The following is a 7,542-nucleotide window of genomic DNA, read 5'->3' as shown; positions in this document are numbered from 1 at the left end:
TCATCTATGCCTATCGTGTGTTCAACTAAGATCCTGGAGATGTGATCAGCTACCACATTCTCAGAACCCTTCTTATCTCGAATTTCCAGATCAAATTCTTGTAAAAGAAGGATCCATCTGATTAAACGCGGTTTAGTATCTTTCTTTGAGAGGAGATGTTTCAGAGCCGCATGATCAGAGTAAACTAGAACCTTAGACCCTAACAGATATGAACGAAATTTTTCAAAGGCAAACACTACTGCTAGTAGCTCTTTTTCTGTTGTGGTGTAGTTTAATTGGGCATCGGAAAGAGTCTTGCTAGCATAATAGATCACATGTGGCTCCTTATTGATTTTTTGGCCTAAGACGGCACCTATTGCAAAGTCAGAGGCATCACACATAATCTCAAATGGAATGGACCAGTCAGGGGGTTTTATTATGGGTGCTGTTGTCAGGACTGTTCGTAATATGTTGAACGCTTTCAAACAGTCTTCATCAAAGACAAATGGTGTATCCTTGGCCAACAGATTGCACAAAGGTCTTGAAATCTTACTAAAGTCTTTGATGAAGCGTCTATAAAATCCGGCATGACCTAAGAAGGATCGTATTTGTCGGACCGAAGTAGGGGGTGGTAGTTTTGAAATGACCTCAACTTTGGCTTTATCTACCTCGATCCCTTTTTCAGAAATAATATGTCCTAATACAATTCCTTTCCGCACCATGAAATGGCTCTTTTCCCAACTTAGGACAAGATTTGTCTCCATACACCGTTTAAGAACTTTTGAAAGATTATGGAGACAATCCTCAAAGGTGGTTCCAAACACAGAAAAATCATCCATAAAAACTTCAAGACATTTGTCCACCATATCCGAAAAAATGGCCAGTATGCACCGTTGAAATGTAGCAGGTGCATTGCAAAGCCCAAATGGCATATGCCGAAAAGCGAAGGTGCCATAGGGGCAAGTGAAGGTCGTCTTTTCTTGATCATCCGAAAATACAGGTACTTGATTGTACCCTGAATAACCATCAAGAAAATAGTAGAAACTTTGTCCTGCTAACCGTTCTAGGATTTGATCGATGAAGGGCAATGGAAAATGATCCTTCCTAGTAACGGCATTCAGTTTTCTATAATCTATGCATACTCGCCATCCAGATGATATGCGAGTTGGAAGTAGTTCACCTTCTTCGTTCTCCACCACAGTAATACCAGATTTCTTAGGTACTACTTGAGTGGGACTGACCCATTTACTATCGGATATGGGGTAGATGATTCCAGCATCTAACCACTTTACCACCTCTTTCTTTACTACTTCACGCATGTTTGGGTTCAATCTCCTCTGCATATCTCGATGGGGTTTGGCATTTTCCTCAAAATGAATATGATGCATGCAAATGGAGGGGTCAATTCCTTTTAAATCGGCAATGGACCAACCGATAGCCTCTTTATGTTCCTTCAGAATACCAACCAATTGTGCTTCCTGATTAGGGGTCAAGTCTGATGCAATGATTGCCGGGAGGGTGTCATTGAGTCCTAGAAATACATACTTAAGCGTGGCAGGAAGAGGTTTCAATTCTAACGTAGGTGGTGATTCTAAAGATGGGACTATTGGTGTACTGGCTAATGTGGGCAATGGCTCATACTTGATTGTCCATGGAGGAGTGGTTTTATCATGTGGTGTATCTAACAAGATGTTAACTTCTTTCCTATATTCCTCAAAGTCACACACTCCAGAGTGAGCCAAGCAAGTATCTGAGGGGTCTGGTGCTAGAATTATGGGTGTTGCATCTTCTATAATATCTTCTAGTGTATCTACTTCGAAGCAACTATCCATTGATGGTCCTTGGGAAGCACCAAACACATTTAGTCTTAGTTTCTTATTCCCAAACGATACGTCCATGACTCCTGTCCTACAATTAATGCATGCATTTGCCGTAGCTAGGAAGGGTCGTCCTAAGATAATGGGAATTTGTCTGGGGTTGCCACTTAATTCCATATCGAGAACCAGAAAATCAACTGGAAAGTAAAACTCATCTACCTTGACCAAGACATCCTCAAGCATTCCTCGTGGTTCCTTAATTGATCTGTCGGCTAACTGCAGTGTGACTGATGTGGGTTTCAGTTCTCCAAATCCAAAAAGTTCATACACCGAACTAGGTAAAAGATTCACACTTGCCCCTAAATCCAGAAGAGCTTTTTCAATGTGATAATCTCCTATAACACAGGAAATGATGGGGGCTCCTGGGTCCTTAAGCTTTGGAGGAGTGGCATGCTGAAAGACAGAACTAGCCTGTTCAGTGAGACGTACTTTCTTTGGGATTTGTGATCTAGATTTACGTTTTTGGGTACACAAATCCTTCAAAAATTTGGCATAAGCAGGGACCTGTTTGATTGCATCTAGAAGGGGAAGATTAATTTGGACTTGCTTAAACAATTCCAATATCTCATCGAGTTTTCCTCCTTTCTTATCTGCAGGAATAGGGGCTTTCAGGGCATCCAGAAATGGAGCTTTAGGCAAGTAAGATGATTCCGGTGCAGTTGGTTCTTTCTCTATTTTCAGGTCCTCCTTGTTCTTGGGTGATTTGGATTCGGTTAGAGATTTAGGGTCAGTCTCTTTGGTTTTGCTAGTGTGTTCAATGACCTTCCCACTTCTCAGAGTCATGATTGATTTGGCATGTTCAGAAAAAGCTTCTGGGGTATTAGAACTCTCAATCACAAATTGCCCTCTTGGGTTGCTCTCTGGTTGGCTAGGTAATTTTCCTCCTTCCCTCCTACTGAATGCAGTTGCTAGTTGACCTATTTGGGTCTCTAGCTTAGCAATGGATTGTGTGTGGGAGTTAAGGGTCTGAGTGTTGACTTCTAATCTTTCTAGTGCTTTCAGGACTTTTTCCTCAAAAGCTGAACTGTGACCAGTAGTAGACGGTTGAGGAACATTTTGAAATTGCTGGTATGGTCCATACCTATATGTTGGATCCTGATATTGAGGTCGAGATGTGGCAGGACCAACCACTGGTTGTGGTCTCCAGGAAAAATTTGGATGGTTTCTCCAGCCGGGGTTATAAGTGTTCGAATATGGATCGTTTCCTGGTCTGCGAGCTTGTTGGACTTGCTGAACCTGCTCGTGCACAAACTCAGGAAATTGGGGTGCGGCTGGGCATTCACTAACAAAATGGTTTGGACTTGCACACAATGCACAAACTTCTTGGATTGGATTAGGTGGAATCGGAGATTGTCCAGTGTTTAGAAGACGATCTAATTTTTGGGACAGTTCATCTACCTTTTGATGGATATCTATGGCATTTCCTACTTCATATATTCCACCTCTTTTTGAGTTTAACATGGGTTTATCTCTAATAGAGGCAGACATATGATGTAATGAATTTTCACTTAAAATTTCAAACAGTTGCCATGCCTCATCCTCACTTTTCAGCATAAATGTCCCACCGCATGATGCATCGACCATTTGTCGATGTCTTTCAGAGAGCCCATCATAAAAACATTGGATTAACTGCCACTTGGGTACAGCATGGTGGGGATATTTTCTAATAAGGTCTTTTAATCTCTCCCATGTTTCATGAAACATTTCTCCATCTAATTGGGAAAAACTAGTTATGGCTTTCCTTATTTGATTAGTTTTTCCTATGGGAAAATATTTCTTGAGAAACTCTCCTTGCAGCTGGTCCCAGGTTGATATAGTCATGGAATCCAAAGTATGTAGCCAGTATTTGGCTTTGTCCTTAAGTGAAAAAGGGAATAATTTCAACCTAAGAGCATCATCGGAGAAGTTGTGAATTTTGACAGTTGAGCATATCTCAAGAAATTCTTCAAGATGTTTATAAGGGTCTTCATTACTAAGTCCATAAAATGAAGGTAACATTTGGATTATACTGGACTTAATTTCATATTGAGTGGCCTCCACAGGGGGTACTTGAATACAAGGAGAGTAGGTATATGTGAAAGGAGTAAAGTACTCCTTCAATTGCTTGGGTGGATCATTCTCCTGATTTCGGTCCATCTTTTTATGTCTGTTGGCTCTAAAGGTTCTTTCTATTTCTGGATCAAAAGATTGGATTTCTGATCGTAACGATCTACGGCCAAGCATACACCTTACAATTATACTGTAGAGCACACACAGAAATATTTTTTTTTTTTTATAATATATATTTTTATAATAAAGTGAGAAAAGAATGAAGAAAATCTAAAGAAAAGAACCTAAGAATCTTAAATCTATGAAAAGGGAGAAATTAATTAATGTTTAGATGTTAATTGCAATCAACTTAAACAATCATAGACTCTCTATCCTAAGGTTAACTTAGATCTAGACAGCTCCTAACTTTCAAGATTGCTTTTGAGCACTCCAAGCTCAAGACTGACTAACTGACTCGGCCAGGTAAGCGTAAGATGTGGGAGGTTCCCTGCTCGTTGCTTTCCTTAGACACCAACTAAGTTGGCCAGGTCAGTCAACGGAACCAATTGAAAACCACTTTCTTTAACCACTTGCCTTAGACACCGAGCAATTAACCAATCCGCACTCGGTTCAACTCTAGAGCTTTCTTATCCTATTGAGCTCGAAATTCCTAGGGTTGATGTCTAGTTGATTTTAAATTAAGGTCTAGGTTATGCAAATGCAAGGGAGTGATTTGTGGGCCAAGGAAGGGTGATCAAATCCCCACCTTATCTGGTTAATGGGTTATTGCCCTTAAGATCAATTATGGAGATGCAATGCAAGGAAACAAGGTGTCCAATCAGGTTAGAAATTTTTATATTTGAGGTTACGCTATTTTAGTTAAGTGTTATGAAATGTCAGTGGTTTTTTTTTTTTTTTTATATATAATTTTATCTTTTTATATATATATATATATATATTTTTTTTTTTTTTATTTTTTTTTTGCAAGAAAATAAATTTAAGTGATTAAGTCTAAAAAGCAATAAATTACTGGGCTATGAAAAGTAGCAAATTATTCTAAGCAGCAAAATTCTAAATAGTAAATTAGTTATGCAAGGTAATTCTGTAATTATGCAAATAAGATTATTTAGCTAGAAAGCACTGAAAAAAAAAAAAAAATTTAAAACGAGAAATAAAAACTGAAAAGTATTATTTTTTTTTTTTTTTTTTAATTCAACCGTGCCAAGATCCCCGGCAACGGCGCCAAAATTTGATGCGTAGTCGTTGATAGCACCAAAAATAACTCTACTCACTACGTAGGTAGGATGAGTCGAGATCGTATCCTCAGGGACCTTGGGCTAAGTTGAAATTGCAAGGTAAAAGAAAGAAGCGTTGTTTTTGATTTAGAAAATAAATTATCGTAAAATTGAGGTAATTAAAAAATAAAAAGAGCTCGGGAGTTTTGAATTAATTTGCACTAGCAGAGTTGTATCTCTTTTTTAACTAAATAGATGTGATTAATCTTAGGAAAAATACCTATCTTTCCTCAGCACGCTCCGTACCCGTAGATCACGGCGCGTCTCCGAAAAGACTAGGTACACAACTCTTCTTTCCTCGGCACGCCCCGTATCCGTAGATCACGACGCGTCTCCGGAAAGTAAAAGTTGTTCCTAATATTAATCTAACAAGAAAGCATAAATAAAAGCATATTATAGGGAGCAAATAAAGAACTCATGACAATTTAAATAAAAAGCATAATCTTTATTGCATATAAAGAAATACAGAAAAGTTTAGAATAATAAACCATCTCTGTGTCGTTACAAAATTTCTTCTCCACTCCCGAGACTGCTAGCCTAGCTGCTCATGAAGTAGTCCCTTTCTGTTCCTCTATGCAAGGCTCTAGAAGAATTTCTGGGCTCCCCTCCAATGAGAGTACAAAAGTCTTTTTATAGGTGTTAGGAGGGAGGAGTTTTACATGATTTTTCGATGTGGGACTAAAAAAATACAAATCTTTCAAAACATTTCTAAATATTATTTTTTTCCTTATTTTGAACTTGTCTGCAGTGCGCCCACACCCGCGAGATGCTGCACCCGTGCCCGCATCAGCGCCCGTCCCGCGCGTCCACGCCCGTCCCCGTGCGTCCACGCCGCGTCCCGCACGTCCACGCCGCGTCCCGCGCGCGGGTGTTCACGCGCCAAAGAATTTACGCGCGCCAAAGCATTTGAATCACGTGAAACCGCCCAGATCAAATTCACGTGAATCCCTTTTTCTTATATTCCAAAAAGAAACAAAAGTTTCATCATAATGACATCTATATCCTTTTTGGATTTCTTGCATGGTATCTTCATTTTCTATAATACCGGATGCGTCTTTCTTTTATTTTAATTTTATTTTAAGTCCAATTTTCTTCAAACTTGAGTCTTTTTGATCTATGAATCGGACTCTTTGTATCGGCGATCACCTTTCCTGTAAAACATAGAAAGAAACATCAAATTCTTAATAAATAAGATAAATTAAATATAATTTTTTAATTTAAAATACTTAAATTAAGTGTTTATCATTCATCCTAGCATGGTAGATAGAATTTTGTGCAAGTAACAGTGCACTCTGATCATCGCAGTGCACCCTGATGGCCTCCTGTGTGAGGCCCATCTCCAACATCAAATCCTTCAGCCATAGGGCTTCCTTTGCTGCCTCCGTAACACCATTGTACTCCAGCTCAGTTGTAGATAATGCTATGATGGTCTGCAAGCATGATCTCTAAGAAACGAAACCTCCAAACAGGTTAAATACAAAATCTATCATCGACCACTGAGTGTCCATATCTCCATCGAAATCCGTATCCACGAACCCTCCTATCAGCCTTCGAGCCTCGTTGGATGTGTTGGAGAGTCCCTCAGCACCTCCTCGCTGTCTATAGCAAATGCTGACTCCAATAGTACCCACCAAATACTTGAAGATCTCCTTCGTGCTTGCCAGTGCTCCCTGCCAGGCTGTACCATGAACCTGCTAACTTGGCTCACTGCGTGGGTGATATCCAGCCTACAACACACCATGGCATATATAAAGCTTCCCACACCAGAAGCATATGGCACACTCTCCATCTTCTGAGCCTCCACCTCAGTCTGTGGCGACATTGTCTTTGAGAGTCTAAAGTGCCCAACAAGTGGCAGCTCGATCGATTTTGCTTCCTTCATCCCGAACCTCTCCAAGACTTTCTTGATGTAATCTCTCTGAGATAAATGCAGCACTTTCTTGGCTCGATCTCTGAAGATTTTCATGCCTAAGATCTTTCTTGTAGGCTCCAAATTCTTCATCTCAAACTCTCGAGACAAAGCTGCCTTCAGTTCCTACACAACCTTCCTACTCTTGCATGTATAAGCATGTCATCCATATACAAGAGTAGAAATACTCTAGACCCATCCTCCAAAGATTTAACATAAACACAAGAGTCATATTCGCACCTGAAAAGCCCAATGCTCCTCACATAAGAATCGAACTGCTTGTACCATTGCCTCGATAACTGTTTCAGCCCGCATAGTGATTTCTACAATAAACAGACCTTCCCTTCTGCTCTTGGCTCTCGAAACCTAGATGGCTGCTCCATGTAGATGCTCTCCTCCAGGTGCCCATAGAGGAACACCGTTTTGACATCCATCTGCTCCAGCTCCAAGTCCT

The 7,542-nt window shown here is 40.0% G+C and overlaps 1 non-coding gene across 1 annotated transcript; it reads left to right on the top strand.

Moving 5' to 3' along the window:
- The first annotated feature begins 3,499 nt into the window (after nt 1-3,499).
- Nucleotides 3,500-3,605, top strand: LOC140851884 (small nucleolar RNA R71). Its single transcript, XR_012134641.1, has one exon. It is a non-coding gene; the product is annotated as a small nucleolar RNA R71 (small nucleolar RNA).
- The last annotated feature ends 3,937 nt before the right edge of the window (nt 3,606-7,542 follow it).

The sequence above is a fragment of the Elaeis guineensis genome, chromosome 9, assembly GCF_000442705.2.
Source record: "Elaeis guineensis isolate ETL-2024a chromosome 9, EG11, whole genome shotgun sequence".
Classification (NCBI taxonomy): Eukaryota; Viridiplantae; Streptophyta; class Magnoliopsida; order Arecales; family Arecaceae; genus Elaeis; species Elaeis guineensis.
This window is presented reverse-complemented; position numbering and strand designations above follow the sequence as displayed.